Source organism: Herpailurus yagouaroundi, unplaced genomic scaffold, assembly GCF_014898765.1.
Source record: "Herpailurus yagouaroundi ecotype Mexico unplaced genomic scaffold, PumYag 180, whole genome shotgun sequence".
Lineage (NCBI taxonomy): Eukaryota > Metazoa > Chordata > Mammalia > Carnivora > Felidae > Herpailurus > Herpailurus yagouaroundi.
The window spans coordinates 1,869,661-1,887,893 of NW_024412411.1; the positions used below are offsets into that span (position 1 = coordinate 1,869,661).

At 41.6% G+C, this 18,233-nt stretch overlaps 1 protein-coding gene across 2 annotated transcripts in view; it reads right to left on the reverse strand.

The window, feature by feature from the left end:
- The window catches only part of NUMA1 (nuclear mitotic apparatus protein 1), a 72,928-nt gene that overhangs the window by 48,650 nt on the left and 6,045 nt on the right, over positions 1 to 18,233 (reverse strand). Inside the window, exon 1 of one of the 2 annotated variants that reach the window (XM_040489184.1) lies at positions 14,469 to 14,638. The exons of the other annotated variant lie outside the window; for it this stretch is intronic. The gene's annotated coding sequence lies outside the window, so the exon portion shown is untranslated. Of the gene's footprint in view, positions 1 to 14,468; positions 14,639 to 18,233 lie in introns of those variants that run through there. 2 annotated transcript variants of the gene reach the window in all.

An 18,233-nucleotide genomic window follows, 5' to 3' on the forward strand; every position in this document is an offset into this window, starting at 1 on the left:
AGAGATAAAAGTGCTGCTGCCAGGGCAGGGGCAGCAGGAATGAAAAAGAATGGTGTTACTTGAAGGGCACTGTAAGGGTAGACCCAGAGCTCTTAGGAACACAGGTGTGGGAAGGAAAAGACCTAGGATTCCTGTTTCACTGAAAAGATACCAGAACAGGAACACAGAAGTTACTGTTTTAGAGGACATGTGACGGCCTGATTGACTCGGGATGGATGATTAGAAAAGTTTTACCAAGGAAGTAACATTTAAGCCCAGTACTTAAAGTATGAGTAGGATGAGTAGGGTTTCACCCAAAGAGAAGAAAAAAAGAGCATTCTAGGCCGAGAGAACAGCATGTGCAAAGACAGAGCTTATTACATTTGAGCAATGGCATGCGGTTTTAGGAAGGTGTAGCAGATGATGAGGATAAGTGGTACTAAACTGTGAGGCACTTACATCATACTAAGGAATTCAGATTTTATCCTGTAGGTGATAGGAAACGATCAAGGTTTGTAAAGAGACAGAGTAAATGGGAGTAACAGATCAGATCTATGTTTCACTCTGTATGACATACAAGCTAGAATTGTAAGAAACAAGAGGAAGGCAACATAGCACAGTAGCTAAGAGCATGGGGTCTGGAGTTAGACTGCCTATTTAAAATCCTGGCTCCAGAGCTTATTAGCTGTGCAACCTTAGGCAGGTTATTTAACCTCTCTGTGTCCCGTTTCCCCATCTGTAAAATAGGAATAGTGATAGTACTTTCTTAGAGGGTCACTGTAAGGAATTAAGACAATACTTGTAAAGTGCTTAGCACACCTAGCACAGAGAATGCTAGCTGCTATTAGAGTCTGAAAATCCATTACTAGAAAGTTCTATCTGCATATGGTTTAGCGTTGTCCACACTCTTCCTTCTACCCAAAGCTTTCTTTTCCTGCCTCTTCATCTAGTTAATTCTAACTTATCCTTCATATTTCAGCTCAAATGTTACTTCCCTCATGTAAATTCTCCCTAACCACCTAGTTCCTAGTTCCCAGTTCCATACCAGGTCAAGTTCCTACTATGCATAGCACCATAGTACTTTCCTTCACAGCACTCAGTTTCTAATTACGCCTTTTTGCATTTCATTAATTCCTTTCTCCTACCATATGTTCCATGAAATCACAGATGGTGTGCTTGCCACTGAATTCTTAGAACTCAGCACAATGCCTGGCACATAGAACATACTTGATAAGCATTTCTTAAATGAATGAAAGGTTTCAAAATATATTTTAAAAGTGAAGCCTCCAGACTCAATCTTCATATACAACGCAAGATACAGAGGGATACCTGGGTGAGTTCAAGCCCCAAGTCAGACTCTGCGCTAACAGTCAGGGCCTGCTTGAAATTCTCTCTCTCTCTCTCTCTCTCTCTCTCTCTCTCAGCTCCTCCCTTGCTTCTGCTTGCTCTCTTTCTCTCTCAAAAATAAACTTAAAAAAAAAAAAAAAAACCCAAGATACAGATAAAAGTAGTTGGTTTGAAGTAAAGGATGTTTGGAGCCCTGTCCCCTTTGCTTCCACCTGGTTCCTGAGTCTGTTCTGTAATTCTTTTTTTTTTCTTTTCGTTGTTCTGTAATTCTATTAAGCTTTGCACAATGCAGAGCAAAACCACTGCTTGTTCCAAGCAAGTAGGGATACATGTCTGAAGTAAAGCAGTGATTAAAAAAAAGAGGAAGCACGGGCACCTGGGTGGCTCAGTTGGTTAAGTGCCCGACTCTTGATTTCTGCTCGGGTCATGACCTTGCAGTTCGTGGAATGAGCCCCAAGTCCGGCTCTGTGCTGACAATGTGGCACCTGCTTGGGATTCTCTCTCCCTCTCTCTCTGCCCCTCCCCCACCTGTGGGTGGTCTCTCTCACTCAAAATAATTTAAAAAATTAAAAATAAATAAAAATAAATTTTAAAAAAGCAACAGTTTGAGAACTACTTATGACAGGCCCCGATAATCAACTGTAAGCAAAGAAAAAGGAAAATTCTAGAAGCACCTCTGATTTCCTAGCTTGAATGAGCAGATGAGCATGTGTGCCAAAAACAAAAAGAATGCAAAAGCAGTAACTTCATTAATTGAGCACTAGTATCAACCCTATCAGGCAAGTGCTATTAATACTCTCTTTCAAGATGTTTTTCTCTTTCAAGAAGTTTCAAGATGTTAAACAACCTGTCCAAGATCATGATGCTAACGAGTAGCAGAATTAAGATTCAAACCCAGGTCAGGTGCCTGGGTGGCTCAGTTGGTTAAGCCAACTGAGTCAGTTTGGTTCAGGGTTCAGGTCATGATCTCAGGGGCTGTAAGGCTGAGCCCCACACTGGGATCTCTGTTGTCAGCGCAGAGCCCCCTTCAGATCCTGTCTACCTCTCTCTCTGTCCCTCCCCTTTTTGCACACACTCTCTCTCAAAAATAAATAAACTTAAAAAAAAAATTCAAACCCAGGTCTATTTCACTCCAAAGTTCATAATCTAAACCATCATGCTATCTGGCAGGTGGCTTGAAAATTTGGATTTAGACATGAGGTATCTACTGGACATACAATTAGGAAAATACAGTAGCTGGTGAAAAATATGATTTGGGGCTAGAGATATAGATTTGGGTCACCTTTAGAACAGTGTGACATAATCAGAAGAGGGCTTGCTTATTAGGCCTGTAAAGAGGTAATGCATACATTTGCTACTGAAACGTATTAATCTTCTGCCAAAGTCTCTGCCTTGCACAGCTCTGGGGGCACCAACATTGACAGCAAGTGACAGACTGGGTGAAATTCCAAATCTCTGGGGATTCCTTTTAGACCCTTTATATTATTTTCATTTGAGGAAATTTTAACAGAAAGTCAAGGACCACACCAATATCAACTTAAAAGGAAGGCAATACAGGTGGTTAAGAGAATGGATTTTGTGATCAAACTTCATTTTCTCTCCTTACATTAGGGTTCACATCATCTACTGCTTGGGATTCTACCTCCCTTACTAAAAAATGACTAGCATTTGTATACGGCTTTTTAACACTGATAGTGTGTCCCATCTATAAAGTATTTCACATGATCCTCACAACAGCTCTGCAAAGTAAACACTGTTTTCATTTTATCAAAGAGGAATGAAGTTCAGAACAGTACTTTGCCTAAGGTCACACAACTACAAAATAACAGGACCACAATGCAACTCTGATCTTCTGGCTCCAAACCTGAAGCTCTTTCCAGCAGATTCGCCCCCAAGATAACCATGAGCCACACACCCACCTGTGAACCAACAGAGTGTCACCATCCCTATGTACACTTTCATTGCATTTAAGAAGAAAACAGATGGTAACTAGAAAGGGCTAATGGGATGCTGGTAATGTTGTTTCTTAAAACAACACTAGTTACGTGTTCACTTTGTGAAAACTCATGAGCTGCATTACTTTATGCATTTTTCTGTATGTATGTTACACTTTAATTAAAAAAACAACAGACAGGGGACACCTGGGTGGCTCAGTGGGTTGGGCGTCTGACTTCAGCTCAGGTCATGATCTCACAGCTGGTGGGTTTGAGCCTTGCATCAGGCTCTGTGCTGACAGCCTGGAGCCTGCTTCAGATTCTGTATCTCCTCCCCCCCCCTTTCCCACTCACACTCTCTCAAAAAATAAATATTAAAAAAAAAATTTTTTTTAAACCATTAGGCAAAATTAAGACAGACTAATCAAAATCAGGAGCACTAAGTTGGATGCGTCAGGGCTACATATATATTTACCTGGCTTCTCAAGCAGCAGGTACGTGTAGGACATGTATCAGTTAAGTAAGGATGCACAAAATCCTTGCACACTCAAATAATATGTTCACTCACTTGTCCCTACCCATAATGTCTAGGTGATGTGATTCTGATGAGGTTAGGAGCAAGAGAAGCCCAGAAAGGAGCCAAGATTACAGTTAATGGAAAAGAAAAAAAAATGGCATTGAAAAGTGGAACCATCAGGGGCACCTGGATGGCTGGCTCAGTTGGTTAAGCGTCCAACTTCGGCTCAGGTCATAATCTCTTGGTTCATGAATTCGAGCCCCAAGTCAGGCTCTGTGCTGATAGCTCAGAAATTGGAGCCTGCTTCAGACTCTGTGCCTCCCTCTCTTTCTCTCTGCCCCTCCCCTACTGTTTTCTCTCCCTCCCTCTCTCTCAAAAATAAACATTAAAAAAAATTTTTTTTAAAAAGGAAAGTGGAACTATACTATCAATAGTAAGATATCTCAATTTCAGAGAAAATGAAAATGTGAAAAAAAATAGCCAACAACTGAAAGATGTCACCAATTATAAATGCATTCTAATTTCAAGGTGTTAAAATGTAAAAACAGCAGCAAAGCATTTAAAAATAAATAAAATACAGGGGTGCCTGGTGGCTTAGTCAATTGAGTTGCCAACTCTTGATTTTGGCTCAGGTCATGATTGCACCATTGTGAGACCATGCCCTGCACTGGACTCCATGCCCAGTGTGGATTCCCTTAATTCTTTGTTGTTGTTTTATTTAAACTTCTGCTCTGAAAGACATTTTTTTTTTTAACGTTTATTTATTTTTGAGACATAGAGAGACAGAGAGAGACAGAGCATGAACGGGGGAGGGTCAGAGAGAGAGGGAGACACAGAATCTGAAACAGGCTCCAGGCTCTGAGCAGTCAACACAGAGCCTGACGTGGGGCTCGAACTCACAGACTGCGAGATCATGACCTGAGCCGAAGTCGGAAGCCTAACCGACTGAGCCACCCAGGCGCCCCACAAAGACACTTTTTTAAAAAAGTTTATTTATTTTGAGAGACAGAGAGAGAGAGAGAAAAGAGAGAGAGAGAGAACAAGTGGTGCATGAAAGAGAGGTGGGGGCGGGGCAGGGGACAGTGGATCCAAAGCAGGCTCCATACTGACAGCAGAGAGCCCTATGTGAGGCTCAAACCCACAAACTGTGAGATCATGACCTGAGCCAAAGTCAGACAACCAACTGAGCCACCCAAGTGCCCAGATTCTCTTAAGAATTCTTAAGAGATGCTCTCTCTTCTCTGCTTCTTTTATTTCTGCTTTTTAAAAAAAAAATTTTTTTTTAATGCTTATTTATTTTTGAGACAGAGAAAGAAAGACAGAGCACAAGCAGGGGAGGGGCAGAGAGAGAGGGAGACACAGAATCTGAAGCAGGCTCCAGGCTCTGACCTGAGCTGACGTCGTAGGCTTAACTGACTGAGCCACCCAGGCGCCCCTATTTCTGCTCAAGATTCTTTCTCTCTCTCTCCCTCTGCCCTTCTCCCCACTTGTGCTCTCTCTCAAAAAGCAAAACAAAACAAAAAAAAACAAAACCCACAAATCCATAATCTCTCAGCTCCTTTTTGTTCCCCTCCAGGCCCTCCCACAAGATAAGAAATGTTAACAGATTTTTCCATGCCCTGAAACACATAAGCACAAATATATTTTTATATTTAAGAGGATTTTTTTATTTTTCTCTATTTTTAAAAAACTAGGTTTATACTTTAACATTGCTCTGCAACTTGTTTTTCTCACTTAATAATTTATCATGAACATCCCCCCACCCATATCAATAAATAAAATTTCAACTCACACTTTAAAAAAGCTGTATAATAACAGTCCGTATAAAGAATATAACATAACATGTTCACATATTTTTCAATTGATAGACATGACTATTTTCAATCTGTTACCATGTTAAACAATGCCATAATGCATATCCTTGTACACATTTCTTTCTAAATTCTTTAAAAATATTCTTTAATTCTTTAAATTCTTTTACAAAAAGAAAAATTTTTCTATCCCCACTTCCTTGTTGTCCAATGTTTTGATTGCTTCCTTTCCTATCATCATCCCTGCCTTACTTGCTCATAGAATTTTCCTCAGGGCCCAGTGTGATAAAGGAAGGCAAAGCAACTTGGAGAATGTCAAGACATGACATGTGATACTTACTGTTGGTAAATTAGAATTGGCCTATCTTGGCCGCCTCTCCCAGCCACCTGCACATTCTGCCCCCCCACCCCCATACATGTGCTCCTTGTTCTAGTCTCAGCAGCTGCTTCCCACTCAACTGACGTGGCAGAGCTGGGAAATTAGTCCTAGTCTGTCACACTCCTGACCCTGGCCAGTGGAGATAGGCCCACCAGCTATCCAAACAAGTAGGAAGGAGAAAGAACACATTATCGACTATGAAATATTGTAATACGGAAGTATACGGAGTAAAATGTAAAACTCCCCATTCACTAAACCTTAACCCACATTTGCCAATGGCACTTCCCTCCTTGGAGTGACCACTGTTACAAGTCTGTTGTAACCTTTCAGACTTTTCTGTATACGTGTGTATGTATAAAGACATATGTGTATATGTACATGTACATATATGTAAATAAAAAAACAAAGAGTGTGAATGTGTTTGATCTACATACCTGTAATCATACTGTTATAATTTGTTCTGCAACTTTCCTTTTTCACTTAAAAATCTGACATGTTTCCATTTTAATATATAATGGACTCCTCATACTTTTTCATGTTTACTTCTGAGAGAGAGAGAGAGAGAGAGAGAGAGCGCGCGCGCGCATGCGCAAGTGTGAGAGGGGCAGAGAGAGAGGGAGACACAGAATCCGAAGCAGGATCCAAGCTGTGAGCTGTCAGCACAGAGCCCTACATGGGGCTCGAACCCACAATCTGGAAGATTGTGACCTGAGGCAAAGTCAGATGCTCGACTGAGCCACCCAGGTGCCCCTATTTCCTCACACCTTTAAAAGCTTGAGAAAAATCTATAGTTTTTGGATGGCTAGGCCTTCTAATATATTTCCCACTACCCAAAGGTCAACAAACTATGATCTGCAGAGGTAAGTAGAGCAGACCCTTGAACAATGTAAAGGTTGGGGCACCAAACCGCTCCACCCCCACCACCCCACCCCCACCACCCCATGCGGTTGAAAATCCACGTGTAACTTCTGACATCCCAAAAACTTAACTACTAATAGCCTACTGGAAGCCTTACTAATTGTTGTTGACTGGAAGCCTTACTAATAACATAAACAAATGATTAACACGTATCTTTCAAGTTGTAAGTATTAATACTGTAATCGAACAATAAAGCTAGAAAAAAGAAAACGTTACTGAGAAAAATCATAAGGGAGAGATAATACATTTACAGTACTGTACCGTATTTATTGAAAAAATCCACATAAAAGGGGACCCATGCAATTCAAACCCATGTTTTTCAAGGGTCAACTGTAGTTGCAACTACACAGCCTGCAAAGCCTGAAATATTTACTACCTGAGCCTAAACAAAATAATTCACATTTAACATCTAAAGAGCAGTTTCTTAATGGAGATTAATTCTTATCCAACTGACCAGAGTATGGCTACGTTAGACTGATTTTAAATGAAATTTATATGCAAAAATAGGTCTGGTATGTAATACTGAAGAAACAAGTCTAAAACACTCAAAGGACACCTGGGTGGCTCAGTCGGTTGAGTATCCGAGTCTTGATTTCAGCTCAGGTCATGATCCTAGGGTTGTGGGATCGAGCCCCGCCCTGGCCTCTGCGCTGAACCTGGAGCCTGCTTGAGGTTCTCTCTCCCTCTGCCCCTCTTCCCAGCTCACATGTGCCCTCTAAAATTAAAAATATACATATATTAAAAAATAAAACAAAACGCTCAAATGAGGTCAAAAGACATCCCCCTACTTCTGGGTTGAGTATGACTCTAATGAATTTCCAATGTGTTATTCTTCATCTTCTTTTTCTCTTTGATTTCAACTAATGGGAAACAGACCGGGTTCCTAATGTCCTTCAGTGATGCTGACGAGCAATGCAGCTCTCACTCACACACTACAATAATAGTATGAAATTAAAGTAAGCTCCCTCATCTCTGCTGAATATCCCCAACAAAGCCCCTCCAACACAACACGACACAGGTGTCTGTCCTTCTCTTTTGCTTGCAGAAGATTCACTATGAAGCAGCTAAGCATTTCTAGAATATCTAGCCAACCGTTAAGAGCTAGGGTCCTGACCTTTGTGGGAAAGGAAGACCAATTCTCTCCTTCAGAGTCTACCCTTCTGCAGATCTGAGGCATGAAATGAAAGCATTTCTATGAGAAATTTTAGGTCATCCAATTTCTGTATTACAGAAGGGGAAGGTGCTATCACCCCAATTTTATAAATGGAGAATTAAGAGTAACTTGTCTCCTTTTCCATTTCTAGAAGTCACGTCAGCAAATAGGGCTTCATAACAGTGACCACCCCCCAACACACACACATGCTTTCTCCTTCCATCCTCTCCCAAATTTTGGTTTTATATAATAATGGCTTTATATAACAACTACCCTTCAGGGAAGTTAACTTAATCTAGTACTTTGAGTGGAAAATTATCAAAGAAAGAATATTATATTTTCCTCATGCAAGTGAGGCTTTAAGTGATTCTCTAGAAAGGAATTTGGCAATATATGTTAAAAGCCTAAAAGATGTTCATATTCAGGGGCACCTGGGTGGCTCAGTTGCTTGAGCATCAGACTCTTGGTTTTGGCTCAGATCATGATCTCACAGTTTGTGGGTTCAAGCACTGGCCCTGCAGAGCCTGCTTGGGATTCTCTCCCCCTCTCTCTCCCTCCCTCCCTCCCTCTCTCTCTCTCTCTGCCCCTCCCCAGCTCACACTGCCTCTCTCAAGATAAATGCTTAAAAATTTTATTTAAAAAAAGTATTACAATACTGTTTAAAATAGAAAAAACTGAAAGCACTATACAAATCCTGTATGATAGACTACTATACAGTCATTAGGAATATTTATAGCTTCAGCCGCATTTTAAATTCATATGAATTTACACAATGAAAATAATGGTAACTGGGAAAAAAGCAGAATACAAAATTATAGGTAGTGTATGACACTGGACTATGCAAAACAGAAATATGCATAGGTACAAAACATTGAAAGGAAATACTAAATAAAACTATACATTAGGTTTCTTCTTTATACTTACCTGTATTTTTCCTGTTTCCTATAATGAATATACACTACTTTTCAATCAGATTCAATAAATGTTTTTGGTTTCCACTGTAGAATCAAAAGCTCAGGATTAGCAGAAGTAAGGAACTCCCCTCCCCCCAAAACAACAACAACAACAACAACAAAGAAGTAAGCAACTCACTAGTAGGAAGACTGCATAATGTACATGCCTAAGAAAACCATCTGGGGGTGTGGAGAAGCTCAGTCTAAAGGCACAGTGCTGGGATGCCTGCGGGGTTCAGTAGGTTAAGTGTCTATTGATTTTGGCTCAGGTCATGATCTCGCGGTGCATGGGATTGAGCCCCATGTCAGGCTCTGCACTGACAGCATGGAGCATGCTTGGGATCCTCTCTCCCTCTCTCTCTCTGCCCCTGCCCTGCTCGTTCACGCTCTCTCTAAAAATAAATAAATACACTTTAAAAAATAAATAAAGGTACATTGCTTACCATTTCCTGCCTTCTTGCTTCTGGAGCTGCCTTAGTAAATGTAACTGGGAAATCGAGTAATATTGAGATGCCTACAAACCTTATTTATACTCTAGACCCAGGACTATCACCTTCTCAACCCTAAGATCTAAGACCTTACACTTAAAAAAAACAGACCAAGACCTAAATAACATGGATTGGATTGTGTTCTTCCTCACATCATAAACATTCAGGGGGTGCCTGCCTGGCTCAGTTGGAACAGCATGTGACTCCTGATCGTGGGGTCATGACATTGAGCCCCACACTGGATATAGAGACTACTAAAAATAATTAATTAAAATATCTTCTATCTCAAGAACACATTTCCCAAACATGCCAGGCATTTTCCAAGCTCTGTGCCTTTGCTCATGTGTAACCTCCTTCAAAATGCTTTCTTCCAAACCTACTGAAGTCCAAGTTCATCTTTTATAAGCTGGTTCAAATGCCTTCTCTCTTCAGATGCTCTCCTTGTTCCCCCAATTCAAAAACAACTGTTCTTTCCTCCATATATCCCAATATTTCTTGTTCTTCTGCACATTTTATTCCATTCCTCTTTGGGTCTACACTAGCTGCAAATATGTTTCACTTGACTAAGTTTCTAGAGAGCAGAAATCATCTCATCCAGCTCCATTTCAGCACAATGCTTGCACACAGTAGGTGCCAAATAATGTTGCCTGACTGAATGACAGCCTACTGGCCCTAATCTAATGGATTCTTTCAGTGAAGCAGGCCAGTGAAGCCAAACTGTCAAAGAGGACAATCTCTCCAATTTAAAGTCACATACCTTGCGTGAGTGAACAGCCAAAAATGTCATGGGCCTGCCATTTTAAGGGGACTGGCAAGCTGACTGTGTTTACACAATCTTAATTAAAACTAAAGGGCACTAAAGGAAAGAAGAGAAATAGGGAGATTAAGAAGTGTGGATTCTTCAGGTCACCTCCTCCTCTGTTTAGAGCCCAAATCTCCCAGCCTAGTGCCTAGTGAGCTCACCAAACAGCCTATTCTCTCCTTGGGGTCTCTATAGGATGTAAGTGTCAAAAAGCAACTGATTAGGGCACTTTCTGTCCAGCAAATGGCTCTACTCTTGGCCATTCAACTCTAATTGTGGTTACCTGGGGCTTCTTCTCTAAATGAATCCCATTGCACCAATCATTAAGAGAATCCCTTTAAAGATAGGCTTGAAATTAACCACAGCAGGGAACAAAGTCTCTAAATCTCCTAAATCACGATATCCACACTGTCCATTTTGATGAAATTCACCCCCACCTCTTTCAAACAATAGGTCCTACCAGGCAATGACTTCTCCCAGACCAGCATGTCCTGTGATTGTTTTTCAGGAGAAAGCTCCTAGTGCCTGCTTCCCATTAAACAGCTACTTGATGTTTGATCACTCAGCTATGACTGCACGTAGAGAGTAAAATCACTGTAACTTAGGGGCTAAAAAGGAATTCCACTCCTACCCCTAATCCAAAAGTCAAGCAACTTAGAACAAGTAGATACTTTCCCAGCTCAAATTTCCTTAGGCTTACCTGTTTTCAGATCTAGAACTCTTAGCGTGTAAATTTTTCAATATCAAAACGAGGAAAACAAGGCCTAGAGTAAAAAAGAATTACAGGGGCACCTGGGTGGCTCAGTCAGTTGAGTGTTCGACTTCGGCTCAGGTCACAATCTCACGGTTCCATGAGTTTGAGCCCTGCACTGGGCTCTCTGCTATCAGCACAGAGACGGCTTTGGATTCTCTGTTCCCTCTCTCTCTGTCCCTCCCCCACCTGTTCTCTCTGTCTCTCTCTCTTTCAAAATAAAAAAATATAGGGGTGCCTGGGTGACTCAGTCAGTTGAACATCTGCCTTTGGCTCAGGTCATGATCTCACGGTTCATGGGTTTGAGTCCCACATCGGGCTCCGTGCTGACAGCTCAAAGCCTGGAGCCTGCTTCCAATTCTGTGTCTCCCTCTCTGCCCCTCTCCCACTCACGCCCTGTCTCTGTCTCTCAAAAATGAAAACATTAAAAAAATTTTTTTAATAAAAAATTAAAAAAATAAAAACATATAATACATTAAAAAAGAAAGAGAATTGCAAATGATCATACAGCGACAGAATGTTTTGTTGACCCCGCTGCCTAACACCTTAATTTACTGACTAGTTATCAACAAAACCACCAACAAGATTCCAGGCCTTCAATACATCAGCCTAATTGAAATCAGTTCAAGATAGGCTGCTTTCCCTCTTCCCATCCCCCTGCCTATCCTCACCCTTTCTCAAACCCAAATGCTGACCAAAAAAATAAAAAATAAAGATCAATGGAGTAGCCTGATCTATCATTTTTCCCAGAAAAAGACTATCTGCTTCCACTCTACCACACCACCTGATGGATTCTGACATACTGGTGAGCAGAGGGTGCTACAGTCTGAAGAACTTGTGACTGATTCTGGAGATGGGACTGCAATGGCTCCTCAGCTACAGTGTCCTACAGCGGCATGTTCCAATCCTTTCTGGCCCCCAATACATTTGTGATTTGGGAGGACTACACGAGAAAGGCTAATTTTCTCACAATATCTAGTCACCTTGACCTACAAGCAAGCATATATGCACAGTGAGTATAAAGGAAGTGACAGGGACACCTGGGTGGCTCAGTCGGTTAAATGTCTGACTCTTGATTTCGGCTCAGGACATGATCTCGCAGTTGTGAGCTCAAGCCCCGCATCAGGCTCTGCGCTGACAGCATGGAGCCTGTTTGGGATTCTTTCTCTCTCTCTCTCTCTGCCCCTCCTGTGCTTGAGCTCACTTTCTGTCTCTCTCTCTCAAAAATAAATGATTAAAACTTAAAAAAAAAAAAAGAAAGGGCGCCTAGGTGGCTCAATCAGTTAAGTGTCTCACTTTAGCTCAGGTCATGATCTTGCATTTTTGAGTTTGAGCCCCACATTGGGCTCTGTGCTTCAGCTCAGAGTCTGGAGCCTGCTTCAGATTCTGTGTCTCCCTCTCTCCGTCTGGCCCTCTCAAGAGTAAACATTTAAAAAAATTTTTTTTTTTCATTAAAAAAAAAAACAACAGGGCACCTGTGTGGCTCAGTGGGTTAAGCACCTAACTCTTAATTTCTGCTCAGGTCATGATCTCAGGGCTCGTAAGTTCAAGCCCCACATCAGGCTCCGCTCTAACAACACAGAGCTTGCTTGGGATTCTTTCTCTTCCCCTCTCTCTACCCCTCCCTGGCTCAAGCTCGCACTCTCAAAATAAATAAATAAATAAAAATTAACAAAAATAAAAAAAAATTAAGTGACACCTTTTTAAACAAAATTTCCAATCTTATTAAATCAAATGAAAACTGCAGTCAAAACAGTCTCTGTAGGAAGTTATTTACTTATTCTAACAATATAATCATTGCTCAAAATATATATGAAACACTCTTTTGGAAACTGCCTTTAAAGTCTATTCTGTGAGACACACAAAAATTAAATCTTACTGTTTTGCAGTCACACCTCATTTTTCACCAAAAAATGTACTGCCTTGCTTGACTCTTTGGCTTATAGTATCTTTTGGCTGTGAACCCACCAAGCAAGGTTCAGTGAAGATTTGCTACTTCTGAGGACATTCAAAAGATTGGCTTAGAAGCCAGAAATATTCTGAGCATTGGCAGCATCACCAGAATAAATATAAAGTCTGAGAACACAATTACTTTGAAGAGGACAAACTTACAAATACTGTTAAGTGTCCTACAACTACAACAAAGAGGACAAGATATGTGCAATATATGTCACGTGTTAAGCTATTACATTACTTTACTGTTTATTTTTTTAGGTTATTTATTTTGAGAGAGACAGAGACAGCGTGAGTGGGGGAGGGGCAGAGAATGCGGGAGAGAGAATCCCAAGCAGGCTCTGCACTGCCAGCACAGAGCCCAGTGCGTGGCTCAAACTCATGAAATCGTGAGATCATGACCTGAACCTAAACCAAGAGTCGGATGCTTAACCGACAGAGCCACCCAGGTGTCCCTACTGTTTATTTATTTTTGAGAGAGAGCGCACGCACGTGCACAAATGGGGGAGGGGCAGAGAGAGCGAGAGACAGAATCCTAAACAGACTCCAGGCTCTGAGCAGTCAGCACAGAGCCCAACATGGGGCTTGAACCCACAAACCACGAGATCATGACCTGAGCTGAAGTCAGATGCTTAACTAACTATGCCACCTAGGCGACCCTATGTTACTTTACAATCACACATTACGTAGTCATAAATTTTGGCCCTGGAAGAAATCTTCCGTATCATATAATCCAAACCGTTTATGTTTATATATGAAAAAACTTCAGTCCAGAGGTTACGTAATTTGTCCCTGGTCACACAGCTGGTCAGCAACAGTCAGGACTAGCAACCCAGTCACCCTGACTTCTAGCATAATCCACAAACATATCCTAATCCATATTCCTCCCATTTCCGTGTTCCTCACTGCTGTCTTTCAAAGGGAAAGGAAATAACTTGAGACACTAAAGCACACCAGAATGGTTCTGAAACTCAGTAGCTGAGAAAGATCGGCTTAACACCAGTTATCTCTCTATAATCGCCCCTACAGGTATAAGTCATCGTTTAGTATGTAGTTCACAAGAGTTCTGGATAAAGGGAAACCTATGATCACTTCCCCCCAAAGCAAGAATATGTTTATTAAACCTCTCTCCCTGGGTGGCTCAGTAGGTTGAGCATCCGACTTCGGCTCAGGTCATGATCTCAAGGTTAGTGAGTCTGAGCCCCACATCGGGCTCCCTGGTGTCAGCCTGTCAGTGCAGAGCCCGCTTCAGATCCTCCGTTCCCCTCTTTGCCCCTCCTCCACTTGCGCTCTCCCCAAAATATTTAAACAAACAAACAAAAAACTCTCTTCCTACCTCCTGCAGTAACCCATGTGCTTCAAGTAATTGAAAGGTCACTATGAAGAACATGAATCAGAGAAAAAGAAAATAATAAAGCTTCTGTTCAGGAAAAGGCTGATCTACGAAAAAGCAGAGAAAGGACAGAAACCATCTTGAACTTACCTCCTGGTAGACAGCTTCCCCAGGCCTGGACAAGATCCCTGGCAGACTGGCTTAGAATTAGCCTCTACCCAGGGAAGGGGCAAAGGGGCAGGAATGCTTGTTCATTCTCCCATCCCACCCACTGTTGGTCAGCTCAGCTTCATATCATCTTGGGCAGCCCCAGCATTCTGTAGATCAGACAGCAAACGGAAGGGAAGCCACGCAGCCTAGGTCAATGGGGTGAGTCAGTGGCAGAGCAGGAAGAGTCACTGGGGCAGAAATTCTGGCCTCCTGTGGCAAGATTGCCAAACCACACCACACCCCTACCCCCACCCCCACGCCTTGGTCAGCACTGGGAAGGCCCTATTAGGATTCTGTTCTCCAAACCAAGAGAAGTCCTTCCTCAGGAGGCTCCATATCACTAATTTCCAAGTGTGTTTCTCCTCAAAAACCTTCCACGGCTTTCTTCTGTCTAAAGCATTATATCTAAATTATTTGGCTTCATTTTCAAAGCCCTCCATTATATGGCCTCAAGTCATTTATTCAAACTTACTTCCCACTATTCCACAGCATACACTCTGAACTAATCAAGCCAGTCTTCCCACTTCTCTCTGCATAAGACTCTATTTCTCATTCCCATGCCTTGAGTTATCCAGCAGTGGTAAATTCAAATACCTGAGTCAGGCAGGTAAAAGAAATGGATTCTCCAGTGGAGCATATGGCAGAACTATGGAGTGTTGTCCCCACCTAAAGGCATTCAAATATTTTATTATTTTTTTAATTATTTTATTTTTTTAATGTTTATTTATTTTTGAGAGAGACTGAGAAAGAGAGGGAGGGGCAGAGAGAGAGGAAGACAGAAGATGTGTGGGCTCTGTGCAGACAGTAGAGAGCCCAATGAGGGGCTCGAACTCACGAACTGGGAGATCATGACCTCAGCCAAAGCTGGATGCTTAACCTACCGAGCCACCCAGGCGCCCCAAGGCATTCAAATATTTTGATTCAAATATTTATGCAGTTCTTCACTTTGAGCATCACAATAACTTATTAAATAGTTATTAATACTCTTTCTAACTTGCAAGTGAAGAAACTTTCCCAAGGTTAGGCAGCTGGCAAAATCCTGGGCATCACCTCTGAAGCCAAAGCAAGAGCTCTAAAGTAAACGCTTCCCAGTAGTACAAACACCATAGAAGATACAGCACTCTAAATCTGAAGAGGAAATTCATTTTTCATGATACACATGCAACTTTATTAGTAGGATGGAGGGGCGCCTGGGTGGCTCAGTCAGTTGGGCGTCCAACTTCGGCTCAGGTCATGATCTCACAGTTTGTGAGTTCAAGCCCCACATCGGGCTCTGTGCTGACAGCTCAGAGCCTGGAGCCTGCTTCGGATTCTGTGTCTCCTTCTCTCTCTGCCCCCCCCCCCAACTTGTGCTCTGTGTCTCTGTCTCTCAAAAAATAGATAAATGTAAAAAACAATTTTTTTTTTAAATAGTGGGATGTAAAACCCAAAGAGCAGCTTATCTAACCATATACTCCAACTATCTCAAATTCTATTCATGTTCCTGCCAAAGTCTCTCCTAGTTATTCCAGGCCCTAGTGAGTTCCCTCTTCTCTCAATTCCTATAGAGCTTACAGACTAGACAACACAGTCGAGTGCTAAATTATATACAGTCATGCAAAACTGAATAGTGAGTCCATGTGTTTTCTAGCTTCACTAATCAAACTACTGTATTAACCTATCTAGTTCCACTAAAAATGTTTAACCTGAATCTAATGAAGAGGCGATAATCATACAAATCCAAATTAAGAAATATTCTAGGGGTGCCCAGGTGGCTCAGTTGGTTAAGCATCCAAATCTTGGTTTTGACTCAGGTCACAATCTCACAATTCGTGAGATAGAGCCCCATGTCGGGGTCCACACTGACAGCATGGAGCCTGCTTGGGATTCTCTCTCTCCCTCTCACTCTCTGCCCCTCCCCCCAATCACACTCTCTCTCAAAATAAATAAATACACTTAAAAAAATTCTGCAAAAATCTACCTAACCTCTCAAAGAATGTCAGTGTTGCGACAGATAAAAAAGCATTCAAGATTGAGAGATTAGGGAATTGCTCAAGGGGCATGACAAAATTATCACAACTAAATGCATGAATGACCCTTCACTGAAGGCTGATTTGAAAAAAAAATCTATAAAAGACATTACTGGGAAAATGTGAGATGTCTGAACAAGTATTATACACTGGATGTACTCAATCAATCCTAAATTTCCTGAGACCTAGCTATATTGTTATTATATAGGCAGATACTCTTGTTTTTAGGAAACACTGCTGAATTATATTTAGGATGAAGTAACATGATGTTTGCATCTAATAGTCCAAAGGTTCAGAATATGAAGAACGGAGAGCAAATGCAGCAAAATGTTAACAACTGGCAAATGTAGGCAAAGAGTTTGTTATATTTTTCTTATAAAGTATCGATAGATTTGAACACACACAAGAGTATATAAATATTTATGATTCCTATAAAGAATCTACAGGTTTGATCAGTTGGTGAGGAGGGAAATCCTGTATTGTACATTTCTTTATATACTCAGCTCTCTGAGAGATAAAACAGGCACTCATTGTTTATTTGCTCATTGCCTAAGGAAACTGGGCTTTGGGAGGTCAGCAACCAGACAGAGTCCACTTTGCAGCAATTCATGAGGGGTACAGTAGCAAACTCCTAAGGAACAAGAGGTTTCCCTCAAACTCACACCATCACACCACATGGAAGATAGAAAAGTAGGTAATCAAAGCTATTGTTATCTCGCCCCTCACTGAAGCCATCCAGAAGTGAGACACTTGACAAATGCCCACTTACAGGGCAAAACAGTTGCTACCCACACGAAGGACCAAGATCCAGGGTCACATTGCATCCACCTTGTCATCGGGTACCAAAAACTTGATAGCCTGCAAAAGAAGTATGTCTGACCAGTCACAGGAAGGCACTCAAGTGGTCAAATAAATAAGCCTGAAATATACAGTCTCTACTCCTCACCATATAAAACCTGTCCTCAATTGCAATAAGGCAGAAGAAATCTGCCAGGCTCAATCACTGGCATTTCCTGCACTGGCTTCAAAGAAATCAGCCCTTAAATAGGACAGAAAGGGCAGCTGACACAGCTGTCTACTGAGGCCTCAACCCAGGAGCATGCTGTGCAATATGCCCTCTTCCCCTTCTACAGCCACCAGATCATTTTACTTCTGCCAAGTGGTCCCTTATTAGGATGACTGATTGCCCAATGGCCAACCCTTAACCTTGATTCTCTCCTCCCCTCACTGACAGCCAAGATATCATTCCAGATAGCTCCTCCTCCAATTTAGCAGAAAGAACAGCCAAAACTATTCCCCCTCAAACCTCCGTGAACTGAAGTAAGACCTATAGTAGTATTACACACAGCTTATTTCTCAAACCTACCATTTTTAGCGTTTTTACCAAAGACAGAATGAAAACATATAAAGCCCGCTTGTCAAGCTTTCGCATTATAAACTATGAAGGAGAGAAAATACAATGCTTTTAGATGTGATCTGGCAAAAAAGCTCTCAACAGTTCTTATGCTACCAAAAGTAACAAGATACAATTTAACATGATTAAATATGAAGGTTTGCATTCACTAAACTAATACAAGATGGTAGAGACTTGGTACAGCAGTTTATATTAAAAAGGCTGCCTTTGGGCCCTTGGGGTAGGGGAGGGAGCAGGCTGCATATGGTGGGAGGCAGAAGAGAGGATGTCACACTCTCAGTG